Consider the following 25,590-nt stretch of genomic DNA (forward strand, 5'->3'; position numbering starts at 1 on the left):
AGTTAGTGAGGTTGAAAAAAGACATCAGTCCATCCAGTTCAACCTATGATGTGTGTGTGTGTTTGCTGTTAACCGTACATTGTATACCCCTGTATGTTGTGGTCTTTAAGGTGCCCATCTAATAGTTTTATATATATATATATATATCAATGCTCCCTGCTGATACGACTGTTTGCGGAAGAGAATTCCACATCACATCCTTACTGCTCTTACAGTGAAGAACCCCTTATGTATTTTAAGGTTAAATCACCTTTCTTCTAGTTTTAGTGAGTGGCCACGTGTCTTATTGTATTTCCTTTCTCTGAATAGGTTTTTCGATATGCTAGGGTTGCCAGTACAGTATTTGTACATTGATATCATATCCCCCCTCAAACGTCTCTTCTCCAGAGAGAATAAGTTCAGTGCTTGTAGTCTTTCCTCATAGCCGATGCCCTCCATTCCCCTAATTATTTTTGTTGCCCTTCTCTGGACTTTCTCCAGTTCCAGCACATCCTTCCTGAGGACCGGTGCCCAGAACTGGACAGCATACTCCAGATGTGGCCGGACCAGAGACTTGTAGAGTGGTAGAATAATCTCTTTATTTCTGGAGTGAATCCCCTTTTTTATACATCCCAGTATTCTGTTGGCTTTGCTTGCAGCGGCTTGGCATTGCATGCCACTTCCAAGCCTGTTGTCTACCAGTACCCCCAGGTCCTTTTCCATCCTAGACTCACCCAGAGGTTCCCCCCCCCCCCCCCCCCCCAGTGAGTAGCTTGCTTTCTGGTTTCTGGCACCCAAGTGCATTACTTTACATTTTTCAACATTAAACCTCATCTGCCATGTTGTTGTCCACCCCATTATTTTGTTCAGGTCCGCTTGTAAGGTTTCCACATCCTGCATAGAAGATATTGGCATGCTTAGTTTAGTATCATTCATCCGCAAATACTGAGATTGTACTAGATATCCCCTCCTCTAGATCATTTATGAATAAATTAAACAGGATTGGCCCCAGGACAGAACCTTGGGGGACCCCACTTTCCACGCCCGCCCAATCCGAGTACTCCCCATTAATCACCACCCTTTGCACTCTCTCCTGGAGCCAGTTCCCTATCCAGGTACTCACCTTATGGTCCATACCTACCTTCCTTAGTATGAACAGTAAGCGTTTGTGGGGAATGGTGTCAAAGGCCTTTGCAAAGTCCAGATACACCACATCCTCAGGCTTACCTTTATCTAGGTGGCAGCTCATTTCATCATAGAAGGTTGATAGATTGGTTTGGCAAGAATGATTTTTCATGAATCCATGCTGATTACTAATAATAATACCATTTTCATTACTAAAGTCTTGTATGTGGTCCCTTAACATCCCCTCCAAAATCTTACAGACACTGATGTTAGGCTGACCGGCCTATAGTTACCCGGGATATATCTCGGCCCTTTTTTAAATATTGGTACCACGTTGGCTTTTTTCCAATCAGCTGGCACCATACCCGTCTGTAAACTATCCTTAAAGATCAAGAATAATGGTCTGGCAATCACCTGGCTGAGCTCTTTAAGAACCCTCGGGTGCAAGCCATCCGGTCCCTGTGATTTATTTATGTTAAGTTTCTCTAGTTTAGTTCTAAGTCTATCTTCTGTTAGCCATGGCGGTACTTCCTGAGATGTGTTATTTAGCTTGGCCTTACAAGCTGGGTTAGTATAGCCCCCCAATTATTTTGTGAAGACTGAAGAGAAGAAATTATTTAACACTTCCGCCTTTTCCCTGTCCTCAGTGGCCAAATCTCCTTTGTCGTCTTTTATGGGGCCAATGTGTTCTGGCCTTGCTTTCTTACTGTTTATATACTTAAAGAATTTCTTGGGGTTCTTTTTACTCTCCTCGGCTATATGTCTCTCGTGTTGTATTTTTGCCGCCTTGATTTTGTCTTTACATTTCTTATTACACTCTTTGTAATGCTTGAATGCTGCCAATGACCCCTCAGTCTTGTATTTTTTTGAAGGCCTTTTCTTTAGTACTAATATGCATTTTTATGTTGGAGTTTAGCCACCCAGGGTTTAGTTTTGCTCTTTTAAATGTATTTCCCTTTGGAATGCACTGGCCAATCCCTTTGTTAAGTATGCTCTTGAAGCGCTCCCATTTTTCCTCCGTGTTCTTTGTTCCCAGGGTTCTATCCCATTTGATATTTTCTAGCAGAGAGCGCAGTTTTGGGAAATTGGCTCTTTTGAAATTCAGTGTTCTTATATTACCCTTATGTTTCCTATTACTATGATTAATACTTAAACTAATTGACCTATGGTCACGGTTTCCTAAGTTGCCCCGTATTTCTATATCCGTGAGCAGGTCTGTATTGTTGGTAATCAGTAGGTCAAGTACCGCATTATTTCTTGTTGGTGCATTCACCATCTGACCCATGAAATTGTCCTGCAAAACATTTAGGAACTGCCGAGCCTTGGCTGAATGCGCGGTTCCTTTTGCCCAGTCTATATCTGGATAATTAAAGTCCCCCATTATAATGACATTTCCCATCCTTGCTGCCAATCCTATCTGTAAAAGGATGTCCGCTTCCCCTTCCTCCCTCTGGTTGGGGGGCCTATAGCATACGCCCAATATTACCTTCCCCACATGTTCATTTTGTCTTGTGCAGCACACCCCCAGCCAAAAAATGTGGCATTTCCACAATCTCTAACCCTCCTTTGCTCTATTAGGTCTGCAGTTTCTTACAGTCCTCTCAAGCATTACTTATATTGAATATTATGTGTGGCTGTTTGGGATGTCATGGGCCACATTTGAGCCCCCATTTAGCTCAAAAGCTGACAAACACTACATTAAGCTGTGGATTTGCCAGAAAACTTTGGAAATATCCTTTCCACGTATGGAGTTTTATGTTTTTTGTTTTTTTTTTAACCCATAAAAGCAGTGTTGTATCAGACATGACTGCAGATATTGGATGTATCTTTCATTTTTAAGTTCCTCTCTACCCTCTGTAACATTTTCTGTGATGGGAATATCAGATGTGTTCAGAGAATTCACCATTAATATCCAGTACATTCATTATGTCCTTCCTGTAAGAAATGCTGAGGTCATCACCCTGTCCTACACACTCCTGGCCAGTGCTTGGGATGGGACTACCAGAACTTCATGATTCAGATAGTTCCCATGATGAAGGAGGGTGGGGGAATTCTGCTGCACACACTGAGATCACAGGGAATGGAATCCTGATGTTCTTGGGAGAATCCAGTGAGTTTTGGGGTCAACCATAAGACAGAACAACTACAGTAAGTTGGGGACTAAAAGGTCTTACCCTATAATTATGTTAAAGTGATTGTAAAGTCTCGTGGGTTTTTTTTTTTTTTTTAAATAACAAACATGTTAGACTTACCTCCACTGTTGCAGTTGGTTTTGCACAGAGCAGCCCGGATTCTCTTCTCGGGTCCCTCCTGTGGAGTGCCCCCACAGTGGGCAGCTTGCTAGGGACACGGAGCTGCCATTCAGCCCTGCCTCGCCCCCTCTCTCTCCTGATTGGCCAACTGACTTTGATTGACAGCAGTGGAAGCCAATGGCGCCACTGCTGTGTCTCAGTCAATCCTGGACATCCTGAGGGACTCATGGACATCGCTGGATAGAGATGGGGGCTCAGGAAAGTATTAGGAGTTGCTGGGGGGGCTGCTACACACAGAAGGCTTTTTATCCTAAAGCATAGAATGCATTAAGATAAAAAAAACTTCTGACTTTACAACTCCTTTAAAGTGAAAAACTTTTTTCTTAGTTTGCCATGGAGTGTTGAAGGGTTAGAACCTCTGTCAGGTTTCTATTGCTGAGGAGATTTACCCATGTATTTGTTGTTTCAACAGGCAAAAGGTTCGTTAGATCGAATTCTATCAAATGGAAATGTTTGCAAAACTTTTGTAGAGCCGTAGCTGCAGCCGCTGATCAGTGTGTTCGGACAGCATAGAGTCCCCACTGTCAGAATACAATGTCCCGGCAGGGGGAAGTCCTCTATCCACCTCACTTGTGTGGATGGAGGAATCCAAAATTTTTTTTTTAATCAGCCCAAAACCAAGTCCTCTATAGCCAGCTTAAAGTGGTATTAAACCCAAAAGCAAACATTTATTATTTTATATTGCAGTTTACTAATTCTTAGAAGGTAGTAGCTGCATTCATTTTGTTTTTTAGGCTTCCCTTTATTTATTTTCATCTGGTGATCTGGCCAGTAAGTCTGTTGTTTTTCAACAAAAACAAGCTCTCCTGCAGATGTAGCAGTTAGAGGGTTGAGACAAACCATATACCACTGAAGGGGATGCTTTTTATGATCAGCTTTTATTTATTTATGTACAACCTTTATCCTAAAAGGAAAAAAAAACTGCTTTAACTGCTTAAACAGTATTTGCTGGAGTTTGGCTTCAATCTGTTAGTGTATCTAAATCTGTTAGTACATCTAACGTTCCCCTCCCCCAGACTGACAATTCCGTTGTCCAAAGGTGCTCCTGTGCTCCTTCATCATAAGGGAGGGCACTCTAATACAGGTTGTGTGTTACTAGTCAGCTCACAGGTGAAAATAGATAGTAAAAAGCCTAAAAAAAGAAAACTTATGCAGCCACCACATCTAATGATTGGTAAGCTGTAATATATTACATTTTTGGTTTTGGGTCTTATACCGCTTTAAGTCATGTGTAAGCTGGCTATTTACTGCTTGAATTTGCTCTGTGGGTGGCAGGGCCATCTTACCGAATGGGCATGCTGGTCATTTCCCCGGGGGCCCCACTTGCCCGGGGGGCCCCACCTGCCCAGTAACCCAGCCCCAGCCAAGCATTAGTCCCGATTTCCATGTGCATCCCACTGCCAAATTTAGCAGGTGGCAAGCGCCTGTTGGCTCTGTGCTGCTGTCAGGCCACTTAGGCCGTGGAGGGGAAGCCCACAACTGTAGGAAGGTATGTCTGCCTCCACGGGAACAGGCACACACACAGGACAGTCGAGTCTGACTCCCGTCCATGTGTGTGCTCACCGGACCCAGCCACCGAACTTGGAAGCTGTTATTAGCCTGGCACTGCTGTACCAATAAATATCACCTTATCGATAATTTGCATTTTTATTCTCGTGGGTGATTGTGTAGACGGGTCCCCAGTGCACTGCATTGCCCGGGGCCCTTTAATGCTCTTAAGATGCCACTGGTGGGTGGCCCAATCAGGCACTACCTGGCTTGACAAATGTCAATTTTTCCATTGATTTTTTGTTGATGGAATCAAGTAAAAAAAAAAAATAAATCAATAGCTGGCAAGAGAAATTCCTTCACCCACACTCTTACGTTGGCCATATACAGATGGAAATGCGGCCGGTTCAACAGGAACAATGTTTTAATCTGCTGATGGTGGCAAGAGAGACCGAGCCCCCATTCACACCTGAGCACCTTGTGGTGATGTCATGGCACCTTTTCTGAACTGAAGCAGGGGAAGCCAGAACTTGGGAGTGTCGTTGGCCGCCAGGACTGGAGGACTGGTCTGGTAGTGGAGGAGAAGAGGATAGACTGAGGAGGTGGGAATGACTCAAAGAGGAGAAGAGAGCCGCCCGGAGAATAGTCTGACTGAGCCTGCTCTGCACCTGAGTGAGCAAGCATTCTCATGGAGGAGGTCAGTGTGACAGCTCCAGCCTCTAGCCAGGCCACACAGTCTGTGTGTGTGTGTGTGTGTGTGGGGGGGGGGGGGGGGGGGCACTGATGTAAGGGGGGGAGTGAATATGCTAAGGTAAGGAGGGGACAGTGATATAAAGGTTCCCTCTTATATCAGTAACCCCCCTTACTTTAGTGCATGTATTCACTCTGCGGAAGGTAGTCTGTGGTCACCAAAATCCCACACACCCCCACACACCCAAACCAGAGTTCCCGGCATTTCCCCTTACATCAGTGTCCTTAGAGTTCCCCTTTATATCCGAGTCTGCAGGATTCCTCTTTACAATGCAATGGGTAACTCTGCTGACACTGATGTAAAGGAAAACTCTGATGTAAAGGACAATTCTGCAGAACCTGATGTAAGTGGGAACTCCGATGTAAAGGGAAAAGCTGCAGACTCTGATGTAAGGGGTGGGCTCTAACTTGACCCTCACATAAAAAGAAGAAATATATTTTTTGCCTTTTGTTATACCTTAAACACATTGCTAATCGCGCTAGCTATAAAATGTTGGCTCTGTCAGTAAATCTTTTGTTGTGTCAGTAAAAAAATTGGCGATGTCAGTAACCTTTTCGTGTTGTGTCAGTAAATTTCACTTCCCACTGACACCAATGAGGAGGCACTATTCCTTCCACTGACACCAATGAGGAGGCACTATTCCTTCCACTGACACCAATGAGGAGGCACTATTCCTCCCACTGACACAACTATTCCTCCCAGTGACATCAATCATAAGGCACTATTCCTCTCACTGACAGCAATGATGGAGCACCATTCCTCTCACTGACACCAATTATAGGGCACAATTCCTCTCACTGACAACAACGATGTGGCACTATTCCTTCCAATGACACCAAAAATGGGGCACTATTCCTTCCACTGATACCATTGATGGGGCACTATTCCTCTTACTGACACCAATGATGGGGCTCTATTCCTCTAACTGACACCAATGATGGGGCTCTAGTCCTCTAACTGACACCTATGATGGGGCTCTATTCCTCTTACTGACACCAATGATGGGGCTCTATTCCTCTAACTGACACCAATGATGGGGCACTATTCCTCTCACTGACACAAATGATGGGGCACTATTCCTCTCACTGACACCAATGATGGGGCACTATTCCTCTCATTGACACCAATGATGGAGCACTATTCCTTCCACTAACACCAATGATGGGGCACTATTCCTTCCACTGACACCAATGATGGGGCACTATTCCTCTCACTGACACCAATGATGGGGCACTATTCCTCTCATTGACACCAATGATGGGGCACTATTCCTTCCACTGACACCAATGATGGGGCACTATTCCTCTCACTGACACCAATGATGGAGCACTATTCCTTCCACTGACACCAGTGATGGGGCACTATTCCTTCCACGGACACCAATGATGGGGCACTATTCCTTCCACTGACACCAATGATGGGGCACTATTCCTCTCACTGACACCAATGATGGGGCACTATTCCTCCCACTGACACTGTTACCAACACCAGGACATTTTCTGCTCCTACTGACCACCTACCTGGCCCCTCTAAAGTCTGAAGGATAATTAGCTGGCCTTTTGTTTGGAAAGTTTGAAGACCCCTGGCCTAGAGCACAAGGTGTATAGAGTTTCCATGTCCTCCCTACATGGAGTTTCTCTAGTGTCTCGGTTACCTCCCATAACCCATTACATTATACATCTATTTAGGTTCTATGTCAAATTATTGACTTTGAAAGGGACAATAGATTGTAAGCTCCACTGGGGAAAGTAATCACAGTTATGGGCCAGTAGCAGTTAAAGGGAATTCACACGATCCAACCCCTAGCTTGCTTCTGTGCCTTCGCCAGCTGCAGCACACTAGCAGTTGAACAGCAAAAAGTACATATGGATGTTGAAGAACTCCAGACTGACCACAGTAGCCCATTCTACGTTCATGGAGATGAACCTAAAAACCGTTTCTTTTTGTAATTTACCATAATTAGTTCAAGGTGGCTTATTCTCCAATGTTGCATCAGCAGTCTTTCCTTAGTGTTATAAATTCCATTGTATGAACATGTCTGCATTAACTGATTGCAAGGAATTCTCTTGATCCCTTTCAGCATAGGCTGGAATGTTTTGCACTTAGTCACCCAATAGACTATCACACTAAATATGAGGGTAACAGTGATTATAATAGAAATGGAATGCAGTAACTAAATGCTTTTAATGATTCATGTGTCAGGATTTCCATCAATCTCATACTTGGCTTCCATGGCGGTGGGTGTACAGTGCCAGGCACTCCCCAAGGAGAAGCCTTACTGTCTGTCTAATGTAGCTGTAGGTACACCTGTGGGGATTTCTGATTATACCATTTATCAAATGTAGCAATTTGTGACATACAGTATATGTTGCTAAGGTAGAGAATCTGTACAGAGACATAAGGTGCACACCAGGGAACCAGATTTTATTGTTATCTGTAGCTTTGCATCTGTCCACCCTAATCTTGTCAATAGAGCCATTATAAAACTATAACAGTTGTTCGGATTGCAATAATACTGATTCATTTGTGGTGGGTGAAGGATAACTTCTTGAGGTGTGGCTAAGGAAAGAAGACAAAAGGGACACTGTTTTGCTTGAACCGCCCGCCAACCAACATGCAGGAAAAATGTAAACAGTAAAGGGGGACTTAATTACAGTTTGTGACTGCCTAAAATGATGAAATCTATCAAGTTATGTTTCCTATAAGCAGTGGGTACATAAATCAGCCTACCAAAATTTACCCCAAACTAAAAAATAAGAATGTCAAATCAGATACCTTTGTATTAAAGTGTATTTCAAGCTAAAAAACATTTTTTTCCAATTTTTCTAGCCTTTGAAGTGACTGGTGCTGTTTCTTGCCTGCTACCTGAGAGCTACAGGGAGGGACATTTGTCTGTTTGTATCCAACCCAGAATGATCTGACTACTCTTTTGCTTGCTGCCTGCCTTGGATCCTTGCCTGGACCATACTACTTTTGTGCTGGGTGCCCATCAAGACCTCTTCTTTGACCTGAAAAGTCTCTCACCTGCCGCCTGCCTGAACCTGGAAAAGTCTCTCACTTGCTGCCTGCCTAGACTGTTGTCTGGACCTTACTACTCTCTCACCTGCTCTCTGCCTCTATCGCTGACTGGACCTGTCAACCTTCTTGCCTGCTGACTGCCTTCATCCCTGCATGGACCTGACTACTCTCCTGCATGCTGACTGCCTGGATCTGACTACTCTCTCACCTGCTGCCTGTCTCCAACCTTGCCTGGATCTGACTACACTCTTACCTGCTTCCTGCCTCCTTCGCTACCTGGACCTGACTACTCTCTCACCTGCCTCGACTCCTGCTTGGACCTGACTACTCTTTTGCCTGCCACCTGCCTCCATCCCTGTCGGGACCTGACTATTCTCTTACCTGCCTCCTGCCTTTACTCCTGCTTGGACCTGACTACTCTCTCGCCTTCCTCCATCCCTACCTGGAACTGACTATTCTCTCACCTGCCTCGACTCCTGCCTGGACTTGACTACTCTCTGGCCTACTGCCTGCCTCCATCCTTGTCTCGACATGTCTATTCTCTCACCTGCCTCCTGCCTCAACTCCTGCTTAGACCTGACTACTCTCTCGCATGCTACCTGCCTCCATCCCTGTCTGGACCTGACTACTTTCTCGTCTGCTGCCTGCCTTTATCCCTGCTTGGGCCTGACTTCTCTCTCACATGCTGCCTGCCTTTATCCCTGCTTGGGCCTGACTTCTCTCTCACATGCTGCCTGCCTTTATCCCTGCCTGCTCTCATGCATGCTGCCAGCCTTGACCCCTGCCTGGACCTGACTACTCTCCTGCCTGCTGCTCGGCTCAGCCACTGCCTGAACCTGACTACTTTCTCTCCTGATCAACCTTCAGCCTGGACCTGACTACTCTCTTGCCTGCTGCCTGCCTCCACCTGACTATTCTCTTATCAGTCACCTGTCTTGACCCTTGCCTGGACCTGGCTACTCTCTCTCTCCTGCAGCTCTGTGAACAGTCTTCAAACTGTAACCTCTCTGTTTAGAGGTTGTAAACCCGATTTTTTTTTCTATTTTAACCTGAAAGAGAAACACATAATGAGCTAGTATGCATCGCATACTAGCTCATTATGAAATACTTACCTTAGAACGAACCCCCGCCGTGCCGCCCGCTTACCTCTATGACGGGCGACATTTTCAGTCGCCCGTCTTCCGGGATCGCGGCATCCGGCCATCTGATTGGCCGGAGCCGCGGTGACGTCACTCCCGCGCACGCGTGCGGGAGCCGACGGTCACGGCATGGGGCTCTGAAGGAACGGCACCAGCGGCCGTTCCTTCAGAGCGCATGCACCAGTGACGTCACTGGCTGCATGTAAGGTAAATATCTCCTAAACGGTACATGTTTAGGAGATATTTACAGTACCTATAGGTAAGCCTTATCATAGGCTTACCTATAGGTACAACTTGCAGAAGAGGGTTTACTTCCTCTTTAAGCCACTGTCTTGGTGTGGTACAATCCTGATGTTCACAGCCTAGTGTCGGTTTGCAGAAAAGTAATCTGTTACCACTAGGATTCCTGGCTCACCTCCACCATCAGGAAACTCTAGAGAAGACCAACGCCAATTAGATTCCGCACCTCGGGCGAGCCTGTGTCTCCTGCCAAGGGCGCCAGAACAAGTGTTGTCACCTTTCTCAAACTATGCAACCCTATAGCAGGGCTGGGCAGATCACAGTAGTCGCCGCACTACGTTCCAAGTCTTATGCCAGGTAAAACAATTTGCCTATGTGTGTTTTATCAGCTTATTTATTTAATTCTTTTTTTGGGAATCCGCCTGTAATGTTTCTTGTGTTGTCGTCTTCTAACTTGATAGACTATCACAAAGCGATTCTCCTGCCGCAGACGGGCCAGAGATGAAAGGCTTGGCTGCCATTACTGTCTCATATCAGGTGTCTTAATGAGCAGTACAAATAACATACAGTTTCATTATATGACTGACAATAGCTGGCAGGGAGCTCAGGCTTGGCAACACTAACGACACATTAATATAATTGAGTTATGTGAAGCATGAAAGGATCCGGCACGATTATCACACACAGCTAATACGCGGAAGATTCTCCGGATACAAAGGATGCAGTGTGGCGCTCCAGCCTTCGTACCAGTTGTCTTCCCTCGTCATCGCCTCTTCATCAGGTGTTCGCAGATCTTCCACTGACACTTTTCCAGTTATCACTTCGGCTGCTGCCTGTCAGCGGGGTCAGGGCGGTCAGGCTATCAGAGGGCTTATTGTATGGAAGTTGTTATTAAGCCGTGAGTCAGCAGCTATGGAGCAGAATCAGACATGACTCCTCTTTCTGACCACCTGTCCGGACTCAGCCATAACTGTGTGGGTGGGGACACCAAGAGAGTGATAACATGGTACTGGGCTATCGGCAGACTTTGCTTTCCAGAGGGAACTTCCATCATGTAATCTTAAAGTGTATTTCCACTTTTGCAGTCAAATTTGAGAAACCTTCACTATATGTTTGTTACATGTCCCCATTCATACAGCACACCTGACAATAATGTCATGCAATATTAATTACCTCCCGCCTGCCATACAGACAAATGACGGCACACAGAATCCTCTCTGATTTTGGTACGACGTCATATGACATGGGACACGGCGCAAGCCCGATCTCAGTAAAGAGCCAATTACGTGGCTTTTTACCCATATGATCGGCTGTGTCTAATCACAGCCAATCACATGTAAACACGGAAATGCCGGTTAACAGCTCTCCTCGCCTTACACTGACAGAGTGTGAAGAGAGGAGAGGGGATCAGCTTCATCTCCTCACAGGGGAGACCTGTAAATATAAGTAGGGCATTGATGATCAGTGCAGCCCCAACAATGCCCAGCAGTGATGCCAGTCAGTGCCCATTGTAGATGGCAATCTGTGCCCATCAGTAATACCAGTCAGTGCTGCCTTTCAGTGCTCATCAGTGCCGCCCATCAGTGCTGCTCATCAATGCCGCCCATCAGTGCCCTTCAGTGCTGCCTATCCGTGCCGCCTATCATTGCCCATCAGTTCCCATCAGTGCTAACTATCAGTGCCCATCAGTGCTGCATATTACTGCCTCCCCATCAGTGCCATCTCATTAGTGCCCTTCAGTGCTGCCTAATCAATAATACCTCATCAGTGCAGCCTTTCAGTGCCCCTTCATCAGCGCTCATTAGTGAAGGAGAAAAATTACTTATTTATAAAATTTTCTGACAAAGATGTTTACATTCCTTGTAATAGGAATAATAGTGATCAAAAAACAAAAAAAAAGGGAAAAAGTAAACAATAAATAAATAAATAAAATTAACAATATATAGGTCGTAGGTCGCGTCTGCATATGACTAGGGTGTTCAAACCACACATGTGAGGTATCGCTGCGAACGATAGAGCAAGAGCAATAATTTTAGAACAAGATCTTCTCCGTAGCATTAAACTGGTAACCTATAAAAAAAATTTAAAACATTGCCTATTTTCCTGATTTTTAAGTATCGTAGTTTGTTGCCATTTCACAAGCGTGTGCAATTTTAAAGCATGACATGTTAGGTATCTATTTACTCGGCGTCACATCATCTTTCACATTATACAAAAAAATTGGGATAAATATTGTGTTTTATTTTTTTTCTTCATTCATGAAAGTGTTTTTTTTTTTTTCAAAAAAAAAATATATGTGTTTGGGGGTTCTTTTCTAGCAAAACAAATACAGATTTTTACATGTAGGAGAAGAATGTCAGAATTGGCCAGGTTGGCTAGTGGTTAAACCCAAAAACAAACATTTATTCTATTGCAGCTCATCAATTCTTAGATGCGGTGGCTGCATTTGTTTTCTTTTCTTAGGCCCTGTTCACACCTGAGCGTTTTTCAGCTCGTACATCGCTCATCTCTAAAGTCTCAAAACGCCCAACAAGCAAAATCTCAATCATTTCAACGGACCCTGTTCACATATTAGCATTTTGTCACCTGAAGCAAAACGCCTGAAGCTCAAAAAAGTACATGAGCTTCTTTTTTGCCAGATTACAAGCGTTTTTGTTAGATGTCAATGCCTACCCCCAAACACCTGCAAAAAACGCCTAAAAAAACACCTGAAAAACGCCCGAAAAATTACCAAAAAAAAAACCACTGAAAACGATACGCTTACATGTGAATGGAGCCTTAGGCTTTCTCTCCTTTACTTTCACCTGGTGATCTGGCCAGTAAGTTTGTTTTTTTCAACAGAACAAGCTCTTCTGCAGATGTAGCAGTTATAGGGTTGAAACAGTTTACCACTAACGGGTGCCTAGAATGATCTGCTTTTATTTATTCATGTAAAAGCTTTATCCCAAAAGATGAAAACAAATGTTTGCAGTAAGTGCTTATTAACCACTTCCATACAGAGCAGTTACACCCCCTTCCTGCCCAGACCAATTTTCAGCTTTCGGTGCTCTCACACTTTGAATGATAATTACTCAGTCATACAACACTGTACCCAATCAAATTTTTTATCATTTTTTTCGCACAAATAGAGCTTTCTTTTGGTAGTATTTAATCACCACCGGGTTTTTTATTTTTTTGCGATATAAGTGAAAAAAGAGCGAAAATTTTGAAAAAAACACATTTTGTTTTAGTTTCTATTATAAAATTTTTCAAATAAGTAATTTTTTTTCATAAATTTGAGCCAAAATTTATACTTCTACATATTTTTGTTAAAAATAACCCAAATTAGTGGTTATTATTTAGTTTGCGTGAAAGTTATAGAGTCTACAAGCTATGGTGCCAATCATTGAAAATTTATCACACCTGATGTACCGACGACCTATCTAATTTTTTGAAGCCCTGAAATGTCAGGACAGTACAAATACCCCCCAAATGACCCCTTTTTGGAAAGTAGACATTCCAGGTTATTTAGTAAGAGACATGGTGAGTTTTTTGAAGTTGTAATTTTTTCCCACAATTCTTGGGAAAATGAAGAAATATTTTTTTTTTTTTACTCAAAATTGTCATAATAACAAGTTATTTCTCACACACAGTATATGCATACTTGCAATTACACCCCAAAATACATTCTGTTACTCCTTCTGAGTATGGCGATACCACATATGTGAGACTTTTACACAGCCTGGCCATATACAGAGGCCCAACATGCAAGGAGCACCGTCAGGTGTTCTAGGAGCATAAATTACACATATAATTTCCTAACGACCTATCACATTTTTGAAGGCCCTGGAACACCAGGACAATGGAATTATACACAAAATGACCCCATTTTGGAAAGCAAACACCCCAATGTATATTCTATGAGGCATAATGAGTCTTTTGAACATGTAATTTTTCCCCACAAGTTTTTGGAAAATGTGGAAAGAAAATGAAGACACATTTTTTTTTTTTACACAAAGTTGTCAATTTATAAGATATTTCTAACACATAGCATGCACATAGCAAAAATGACACCCCAAAATACATTCTACTACTCCTCCTGAGTATGGCAATACCACATATGTGAGACTTTGTCACAGCATAGCCACATACAGAGGCCCAACATGCAAGGAGCACCGTCAGGTGTTCTAGGAGCATAAATTACACATATAATTTCATTACAACCAATCACACTTTTGAAGGCCCTGGAACCCCAGGACAATGCAAACCCCCATAAAATGACCCCATTTTGGAAAGCATACACCCCAACACATAATCTAGCAGGCATGGGCTGCAGATAGGTACTCAAGTACTCTGATGGGCTGCAGACAGGTACTCAGGTACACTGATCGGCTTCAGAAAGGTACTCGGGTACTCTGATGAGCTTCAGAGAGGTACTTGGGTATTCTGATGGGCTAGAGACAGCTACTCGGGTAATCTGATGGGGTGCAGATAGGTACTCGGGCACTCTGGGCTGGAGACAGGTACTTTGGTACTTTGATGGGCTGGTGACAGGTACTCGGGTACTCCGATGACAGGTACTCGGGTACTCCGATGACAGGTACTCAAAAGTACCCGAGTACCTGTCATCGGAGTACCCGAGTACCTGTCACCAGCCCATCAGAGTAGCCGAGTACCTGTCATCAGAGTACCTGATGGGCTGGTGACAGGTACTTGGGTACTCCGATGACAGGTACTTGGGTACTCCGATGACAGGTACTCACGGGGTCGCATACGCCCGGGCCTCGGCCCGAGTCGCAGCGTTCCTCCTGGCCGACAGCCCCCCCATTTAGATGGCGAGGGGTTCTGTCTGGAGCAGTGCCTGCCTGATCCTTGGTATGGTGAGAACCTGTCCCACCTCTTCCCCTGGAGGATTTTGGGGTGGACGTGGGCCTCCCCTTGGGATAGTTGGATCCCAGGGTTTCCCTTCTTCCCATTAGGCACCCCCCTGGAGGATGCAGCTGCAGCTGGGATGGAGGCACAGGTTCCCTTTGGCACTCACAAGCCATCCAAAGCGGCAAAGGGGTTTCCTTTCCCCGCCTATTTTTACAGAATTGATGCTAAAGAGTGGGGACAACCAAAGCGTCCCTGTGGGGTCCCTAAGCGCTTTACTAGGTGTAACCCCTATGAGGAGTCCCTTCCTAAAGAGGAAGTAAACCCTCCTCTGACACTTGTACCTATAGGTAAGCCTATATTAAGGCTTACCTATAGGTACTGTAAATATCTCCTAAACATGTACCGTTTAGGAGATATTTACATTTGATGCAGCCAGTGACGTCACTGGCGAATGCGCTCTGAAGGAACGGCCGATCGTGCCGTTCCTTCAGAGCCCTGTGCCGTGACCGTCGGCTCCCGCGCGCGTGCGCGGGAGTGACGTCACCGTGGCTCCGGCCAATCAGATGGCCGGATGCCGCAATCCCGGAAGACAGGCGACTGTACATGTCGCCCGTCATAGAGGTAAGAGAGCGGCGCGGCGAGGGCTCGTTCTAAGGTAAGTATTTGATAATGAGCTAGTATGCGATGCATACTAGCTCATTATGTCTTTCTCTTTCAGGATGTAAAGAAAAAAAAAAAAAGTTTTTCTCGGTTTACAACCTCTTTAAGAAGTGGACTGTTCCACCGGTGGAGAACCCTCCGGTTTCCGGATTGAACAAGGCAACCATGATTCCGGTTGAAGAGTCCCCGGCCTTTAAGGATCCGGCTGAAAGTAAGGCGGAGGCTGTGGCCCGCAATATGTACACTCTGGCTGGTTCGGCGCTGAGGCAGGTATTCACCATTGCCTGGTGTTGCAAACTCTGACTAAGTGGGCTAAGCTTTTACGCCATGACCTGGAGGGAGAACAGCTTCCCCCTGCCTTTGCTAAGCTGGTCCAGGGGCAGCAGTTTATCTGTGATGCCTCTTTGGATGCGGCTCCCCTAGTGGCTCGGCTCTCTGTTTTGGCAGTGGTCCTTTGGTGTAACTTTAGGTTCAAATTCTGGTCTGCGGACCAGACTTCTGAAAAGGCCTTGACTGATCTTCCCTTTCAACGAAATCGCCTGTTTGGAGTTACTCTGGATGAAATCATGAAAGGTCTCACAGGGGTGAAGATTACCTTTCTTCTGCAGGCTACTAAGGGCAAGGAACCTCGTCGTAGATGTGGCCCTTTCTTTTCGGCTCATAAGAACTTTTTTCATCCCTCAGGGTCGACTGACAAGGGCTCGAAGCCTTTCAGGGTCTCCTCTGGAGGATCCAAACAAACCTGGTCTGGCAAGCTGAGTGTGAGCTTCCCCAGACCCGTAGGCAAGGCTCCTTCAGCATGAAGGGGCACCCTCACCCGTATCAGGGGTGGGGGGATGCCTTCGCTGGTTTCCAGACTCGTGGACTTCCCTGGTGCATGACAAGTGGGTGCACAAAGTCATTCAGTCCGGCTACAAGATCGAGTTTTGCTCTTGTCCCCCTGCAAGGTTCTTTCCTTCCAACTTGCGTCTGTCCCCGGACCGCATATAGGGTCTGTTTGGGGGTGGTACAAGACCTGTTACATCAAGGGGTGATTGTCCAGGTTCCGACTTCAGAACGTTTTCAGGGTTTTTACTCAAATCTGTTTACAGTTCCCAGGAAGGAAGGCAAAGTGCATCCAATCCTGGACCTCAAGGCGCTGAATTGCTTTGTGCGGGTGCAGAAGTTCAGAATGGAGTCCATTCGCTCGGTGATGGCATTCCTGGGGCAGGGGGATTTCCTTGCCTCTATCAACATCAAGGATGCTTACCTTCACATTCCAATATGTGCCAATCACCAGTGCTTCCTCTGCTTTGCCATGGAAGAGGAGCATTATCAGTTTGTAGCGTTACCCTTTGGCCTCGTCTCTGCTCCTCGGGTCTTCACAAAAGTGTTAGCCCCGATGCTAGCTTTGCTACGCCCATGGGGGATCGCAGTACTGTGCTACTTGGACGATCTCCTTCTACGAACAGTCTCCTTCTGCTTTGGTGGAAAACCTGGAGATCACAATACAAACTCTTCGGGAGTTCAACTGGATTCTGAATTTTCAGAAGTCTGCCCTGGTTCCGTCCACAAAGCTGGACTATCTTGGTCTGATTCTGGACTGGCCTTAGCCAGAGGGCTCCTTCCTCTGGAAAAACTCCAGAAATTGCAGGCTGCAATTCATCTCCTGCTGTCCAGCAGATGGTCATCCCTCCAGACTTGTATATAGAAGGGAGTGTTGCGCTCAAACATGTGTTAAAGTGCTTGTGCAGATATTTAAATTTAACATAAAATCATATAAATCAATAAAACAACATATTGATCATTAAAAGGTGTAAATAACAATTGTGGAAAATCATCAATCTAGGCTAAATAGTGCAAAAGTCCATATGCAGCAACAAAGAACAAAAAGTCCATTTGGCATTGGTGTCACTAAATACAGCAGAGACTTGGTGCAAAATAAGCCTTCACCTCCACACTTCACCCAGTGATCAAGTAAGGTACTCCTTACCGGAAATATATGACCCCTTGATTATAGGGGGTCACACAGGCATGTCATCCACTCAATACACGATCCTCAGCTCCTCAGCTCCACAGCACATAATTATATGGCAAGCTTTTTTAAAGGACAGCTCGGACCACGCAGCGGACATAAACAGAGCAGAAAGAGACTCTCATGGTGTAGTAAGTCTTAAACATATCACTTTTTATTTGTAAAAGTTTGCACTTACTAGAATCTCCATACATCAATCGCTTAATCACAAGTATGTAGCGGGGTGATGAGCACTGCCGAACGCTAGCGCTCCTCCAACCCGGAAGTGGCTACGGTCTCACGTTCCCGACGCACGTTTCGTCAGTACGATCCCCTGATGACGTCAGGGCATTCTAAGGTGGACAGAATGGTTCATTCCAACCCTCTGCGCTGTACACATTCTTGGGGTGAAAAGTCAGCAGGCGTTGGACCAAGGGGAGTGGTCCCTTCATCCGGAGGTGTTTCATCAGTTGTGTCTCTGGTGGGGCACCCCTGAGGTGGATCTGTCGGCGTCTCAGGTCAACAGAAAGGCGCAGAGGTTTGTGGCTTAGTCAAGGGATCCTCTGGCGGACGCCACAGACGCGCTGGTTGCCCCGTGGGGTCAGTATCGTGTGATTTACGCCTTCCCTCCTCTCAAGCTTCTGCCAAGACTTCTACACATGATTGAGGCAGAAGGGATTCCTGTCATCTTAGTGGCCCTGGACTGGCCTCGCCGGGCTTGGTACGCCAATCTGGTGCAGCTGGTCGCTGACGCTCCTTGGATCCTTCCTCTCAGGGAGGATCTGCTGTCCCAAGGACTGATCTTCCATCCTGCTTGAAAGTCGCTGGCTTTGATCACTTGGCTGTTAAATGCCAGGTGCTGAAGGCTAGAGGTTTATCTGAGTCTGAGATTCCTACACTGTTAAAAGCTAGAAAATCCACTTCTAGGAGGATCTACCATCGTACTTGGAAGACATACATTGCGTGGTGTGAGTCTCTTGGGGTTCATCCTTATTTCTTCTCGGTGGCTTGGATCTTAACCTTCCTTCAACGGGGGGGGGGGGGGGGGGGGAACAGAAATTAGCCTTGAATACCATCAAGGGCCAGGTTCTTCCAATGACCTTTGGCCACTTGGCCACTTACTCCCTGGTGCGTTCTTCATGGTGTCAGATATTTGGTTCCTCCAGTGTGGGCTCCGTTGCCGCCTTGGGACCTCAATTTGGTACTTTCGGTCCTCCAAAGCCACCCTTTGAGAATCTTTGGGAGATTCCCCTGCTTACGCTGTCCCAGAAGGTGGCCTTTTGGTGGCTATCACCTCTGCGCACAGGGTGTTGGAACTGGCAGTGTTATCCTGGTTCTTCGCCCCTGTCCATCGTTTCTTCCAAAGGTCGTCTCTGATTTTCATTTGAATGAAGACATTGTGTTGCCTTCCCTGTGTCCCAAGCCTAAACATCTGAAGGAAATTGCCTTGCATACCTTGGATGCGGTCCGGGCAATTAGTGTGTACCTGGCAGCTACGGAGTCTTTCAGGAAGTCAGACTATTTGTGCTCACAGATGGGCCTTGTAAAGGGTTGTCCGCTTCCTCTGCGACCATTTCCAGATGGAGCAGACAGACAGTGATTCAGGCCTATTCCATCAAGGGTCAGGTTCCTCCTTTCCCTGTTAAGGTGCACTCGGCTAGGGCACTTAGTGCCTCCTGGGCCTTCCGTCATCAGGCATCAGTGGCACAGGTTTGCAAGGCGGCCATTTGGTCGTCAGTGCACACTTTCAGAAAGTTTTATAAAGTGGATGTGTTGGTATCTGCGGATGCTTCTTTTGGCTGCAAGGTTTTGCAGGCTGCTGTTGAGAGGACCTGATCCTCTTCGAGGGTGTATTGATTTTTTTCAGGTGTTTTGGTTGAGCTCCTGTTGCCTGGTTGACTACTGTTTAGCCTTGGGAATTTTTTTGCTGTTCCCACCCCTCATGTTTAACACTGCTTTGGGACTTCCCAACGGTTATAAAGATCTGAAGCTGTGTCCGTCAATAAATGAAATAGAAAATTAAATTTTTGACTTACCATAAAATCCATTTCTCTGATGTTCATTGACGGACACAGCACCCTCCCCTCTGTGGAGTTGTAAATCTTCTGACACTACTTGAAACTAAACTGAGTGCCTATAGCAGAGAGAGGTATACCCCCTGGGACTGCCCATGGGTGTAGCCAGATTTTTTTTTCTGCCTAGTGTCCTACTCCTGTAGGGGGCAGTATAACCCAACGGTTATGAATATCTGAAGCTGTGTCCGTCAATGAACATCAGAGAAATTGATTTTAAGGTAAGCCAAAAATCCAATTTTTTCTGGTTATGCTATGTGAAAGGAAACATGTAACTAATATCAAGTTGGTGTTTTCCAAAAAAAGCACAGAAAAATCCAGTATTTTAATTAATTAATGCTTTTTTATTTGCTTGCAATGTGCCTCTGAATTTGCTAGAGAATTTGACTAATTCCAAAGGGTCAATTCCCTAGCACAGCCCCTCCCTTCTTGCACACCATGGTCCTCTCCTGTCTATAAGTTTCTAATTACTGTCTGTGTTGGCCCAGCTCCTCCTCACAACTCTTCACTTCTCTACAACACTTTTTTTATAGCTACAAAGGGTGAAGTGAAGGGCAATACTATAGAGGGTCACTAGAAACTGCTGACATCACATCCAAAATGGCAGCACCCAGGGGCAGTCTCTGGGCTTTTGGAAATCTACACAAGGGAAGGTTTTACAGATAAATACCATGTATAAAATTAATTAATTCACATATCTAATCCAATGGGAATATTGTGGTTTACATGATTGGCTGGTGACAGGTTCTCTTTAAGGCTAAATGGATGTATCTCCAGCCACAGCTTTTTCATAGTTATAGAAAGAATGTGAAAGGGATAGAAACTCTGTTGGGGTGTTGGGTTTTTGTTTGCTGTCTCTGTTCTCATCAGGGAGTGTTCCCTGCTTGTCCTGTTCCTACATGGCAGGCATGAAATGGAAATTTCCCCAAAAAGAGGGGAAATGCCACCTGTGACCATTGTCATTGGAGAAAATGTCCTAATTCAATCATATTCCCCTACTCCTGCTCTGGTGACAGCAATAACATTTTGGATTTCCCATCACGCTCTCCTGAAGACCATGGTATTCAGGACAAATGATGACATTGGGCAGCCCTAAGGGGGAAACAGGCAGCAATAAACTCCTGGCAGATGTTCTAACCCATTGTACTTTAAAATTAGAAAAACTGTTTTAGCTGGACTTTTAAGGCTAAGTTCACCTTTTGGAGTTCACCCATATAATATAATGCGTAACATGCTCCAACAGTGCCCCCCCTCCTTTGGCAGCAGGGGGGGTTGCTTCTTCCTGCGCCCGCTGCTGCTTATCAAAACCATGCAGCTGTGCGGCGGCTAGAGAGAGGACCTGCTGCATGTGTCTGTCTGCATACATCCGAGAGGTAGAGGGACCAGAGACATAGGACCTGTGAGCCTTGTGAGGACTTCAGATGGCCAAGGGATCTTGATTGAATGTCTATGTACCAGGGGGGGGGGGGGGCATCCAGGCTTTTCCCAGCATTGACACATTTAGGGCAATAGAGATTTGTCCTTGTTCAGTAGCACACTATCCATCTTTTGCACACTTTTAAAGGGACAACTACATGTGTACCGCCTACTGAAGGGCCCCAATGGAAGCAAGCCAACACTGACAATAGGCACCAGTACTTTACAGCCACCTCCAGGGGTACACCTTAATCAGAATACATCATAATGTCCACCTGCTACTGGGGCTGTATGCGTAATGTGCAGACAGGACCCTTTACTTTCCTGAAATTGTTCATAATACTGCTGATAATAATGCTGATACTATGGGGAGATTTACTAAAACTGATGCACACAGAATCTGGTGAAGCTGTGCATAGTAACCAATCGGCTTCTAACTTCAGCTTGTTTATTTAAACTTTGACAATAAAACCTGGAAGCTGATTGGCTACCATGCAGAGCTTCCCCAGATTTTGTGTGCACCAGTTCTAGTAAATCTCCCCCTAAGACTCTGATTTACAGCCGTTAAAGTTTGATTTAACAATGCTACAGTTTCATTGATTGCTGGTTCATAGGTCAGTGATCATTTATTTAGTACATTATCTTTTAACTAGTTTGATTACATGTACATTGATTTATGCATTGTTTAACTATTGCCATATTATACCTATAAACCAGTCATCTGGCCCTAGGCTCCTGCCTAGGTTGCCTTGCAGATAATCTGGCTCTGTACTGACCAATTCAGTAAAGGTCAAAGTGAAGTCATAGCTGATCCACATGAGTGTTTCAGGTCAATACCTCAGAAAATACTGATTTTATTTGACAGGCTAACAGCCAGCCAATTACCATATTTGGAGGTATATGAGCAATAGCAGCCTCTCATCTCAGTAGAGGTTTCCTTTAAGCCCCGGAATTTTCTTTATTCCTAAAAACACATCCTATGTATTTATGTATACACATGTGCAGAATGAAATGTAAGCATGATTATGTTGACTTTGTAATCATTTCTATTCCTGTTTTCAGAAGTTGTAAAACCACAAGTAACATTCTTTTTTACTTAAGCATAAATCAGAATTGTTTTCCAAAAGCCGTGGCAGGGAAATATGCATTAGTCGGGCTTTTCACCCTATTCTGTACTGGCTGGAAAAACAGCTGAGCTGACATGAGCAGAAGGTCATACCGTCCATAATTTGCAGTGCCTAAGCATACGTGTCTGTTTTTAAGTGATGTTTTTGTTACTATTCCAGGCAAGGAAGAAAAGTCTTCTTAAAGGGCCTCTAAATATACATTGCATATGTTGTTATGAACTGCTTTATGCAGAAGTGTATTTGAAGGAAAACCTCTGTCCCATCGAGTTGCAAAAACAGGAGAGAATCCCCAAGGCAGTGTAGGACTAGCATTTCCCCAGGGTGGATCCAGGGCCACACTGGAGGATGGCAATAATGAAGGTGCAAGTCACTCTAGACTTTTCCAGATGTTTATTGCTTCAGACTCACAGGGAGAGAGAGAGTCAAGTGCTTTGGATATCTCCAGCAAACATTTTCCAGGCTGCAAGTGCACTTCTGCTGTCCCATAGGGATGGGCGAATGGTTCGGCCCGAGCGTGAGTTCGAGCCGATTATTGGCTGTTCGCCCGTTTAATGAACACCCAAATTATCACCCAAACACCAATTTGTCTGCACCTGTTTGAGAGATGCATATCATTCAGTTTTCGACAGCAAGGCCAATTCTTGCTTTCATCAAGAGTACCTCTATAGGATTACGGTGTGAAGGCGCCACAGGCACCCAAAGACCAATTTTTCCGCACCTGTTTGACAAGCGCATATCCTTTACATTTTTTACAGCAAGGCCAGTTCTTCCTTTCATCAAGAGTACCTTTATAGAGTTATGGTGTGAAGGCACACAAAGTCCAATTTTTCCACACCTGTTACTTCTATCCAAAGTCTGCGGAAGAGACACTATAATGTATCCAAAAAATCTCTAATCTTGTTCCCAGTGTACTACATTGTGGCCTTATCATACAGACTGGCTCCCCAAGCCATTGTTTACAAAATAAAGAAAGTTTTCATGGAAAATGTCATTTTTTTGGCTTTATAAATGCAATTATTTCTGCAGCAGCTTCTATACACAGTACAGATGTGCCACTTTACAGGTCAACTAAGGGGACCCCAAGGCACTATATTTAACGGAATTTTTCATTTTTATTGTTATTTCTCACTTTGATGCTTTCACTTTAAGCATAAGTAAATCACTGCTCATTTAAAAATAAAGTTTTTTACAAACTTTTTTTTTAAAAAAATGTCCCCCAGGGCAGTACCCCAACCCCCATAATCATTGTTTGCCCAATTACCTGCATACAAGCCTTCAAAATAGGCATTTTTGATTTTTCCAGTTTGGGTCTCAAAGACTCCAATAGGGTTTGTTTTTTGGTTCCAAATTTTCCTATGTTCGAAAGCTCTGGTGCGAATGGAACAAGGGGCCATTTGGCCCATCCCTAGTTGTATGTAAAATGAACTATATATATCTTTCAAAAAGTATTTCCTAGTGCTAAACCTTTCATCCAATTTTCTAAATTGCTGCATTTGTAAATTTCAAAAGCTATTATAAAATAATAGTAATGGTAAAAAAAGCACTTGTGGGTTTAACTAATCTTTAATTTGTATATTTCTCCTTTAAAGGGGCGTGGCAGGGGTATGTCCTATGCCTACATACGTTTGCTTATAGGTGTCCCTTGTTTCCATCTCAAAAAGTTGGTATGGTAGTGGCACAAATCAGCAACACTTGGCCTTCGGGCTTACTGACACACTCACCCCATATGCAGAACAGCAGCCATATGGCTTTCAGCAGTCAAGTGCCAAGTCTCCTCCCTGGACTGCCAGCAATAGAGGTAGCAGCAGCTTTGAGCCTTTGCACACAGGCTCCTGTTTGCCAAGGCCTCTCCAGCTTTCGAGCCCACTTACCTGGATCATTGCAGCCAGAAACACACTGCAGTAGTGGCACAGTTCAGCAACACAAGGCATTAGAGCTGTCATGTACCTGGTTGTAGAGCTTGATGTGATAAGGGAGGCCTCACTTACTGCTCTGGCTCAGAGACCACTGGCAGTGAGACAGTAGCAGTGAGGTATGGGTGCCTGTGAGATATCCAGCAGACTGTACAGGTAAATGGCTAGTATTTTGTCTGGAACAGATCAGATGACCAGGACCGCAGGTGGTAGCAGGTGCAGCAAACTCTGAATTTGACAGGCTAGCAGTTGCTTGGCTGGCAGGTGACCATCCGCACGTGCTTGACAGGCGGGAGGGCACTAGCTGGCATATGACCAGCAGGGACCAATTAGGTAGTGCGCTGGTCAGGAGATGCGTGGTCAGGTGAGCCGCCCGGATCAGTAACAGAAGGTCAGCTCAGGCATGAACAGCAGGCAGGAGAATGGTCAAGGTACAGGTCAAGGTCAGTATCACTAGAGCAGGCAGATGAACAGGAGAGCAGGGTCAAAAGACAAGCCAAGGTCAGGGCAGGAGGCATTCAAGCGAGGTCAAGAAAAGCCAAGTCAATCACAGAAGTGAAGTACAGGAACTGGCACAGGTCCACAGGAAATGTTGTAGATCAGACAGCAACTGACTAGTGCAGCTGCTGCCAGGGCTGCTGTAAGAAATATTAGGGCCCCGTACAGCCTACCTGGCAGGCCCCCCCCCCTCCCCCAAATATATCAAGACAATATTTCCACTAAAATCATTATATATGTATATATATATATATATATATATATATATATATATATATTTTTTTTTTTTTTTTTACAATATGTTATTTTTTTACAGGACAGGGAAGCCTGCAGCACTGTGGTAAGGGGGGGGGGGGGGGGGCAGGGAACAGTGACAGAGGGGGGCACACTGGGAGGGGGGTATCAGAAGCAGGCAGAATAGGAAGGGGGATCAGTGTCGGATAAGCAGTTACAAGAACGATGCCCTGTACCTGTGCCTCTCACTGCAGTAGCTGAAAGCTGGCAGGAGTAGGAGAAACTGGCTTTCAGTTGCTGCCTTTAGAGAGCTGCACAGAGCTACCTTCTGTAATTGCCCCTCTGCCGACCACACTGATTACCCGTGCTGTTGGGGCCCCCTTGTGTACCTGGGCCCCCTACAGGAGGACTGGTGGTCCCCCCCTATCAGCGGCCCTGCCTGCTGCACTTAAATAGTCAATTTGGTGCCAGTATACGTGGCAGGCGTGCGCGTACCTGTGAATGTGTGCGCATTTGCTCGTGTACATATGTGCATGGCTGTGCACATCAAAACGAGCACCCGCGGGCCGCGCCTGTTCATCTGTATGCGCCTCAGAACATTTGTACTATGGCCAGTATTTCCCTGTCATGGGTTCTTAACAGAGATGTATAGTAACTAAGTAGAACTACTTCACTACTGTACTTAAGTACCGAAAGGCGGTATCTGTACTTTCCTAGAGTAGAATTTTTTTCTCCTACTTCCACTTTTACTTCACTACATTTTTTCGATGA

This window comes from Pelophylax lessonae (genome assembly GCF_965119305.1).
Source record: "Pelophylax lessonae genome assembly, chromosome: 2".
Classification (NCBI taxonomy): domain Eukaryota; kingdom Metazoa; phylum Chordata; class Amphibia; order Anura; family Ranidae; genus Pelophylax; species Pelophylax lessonae.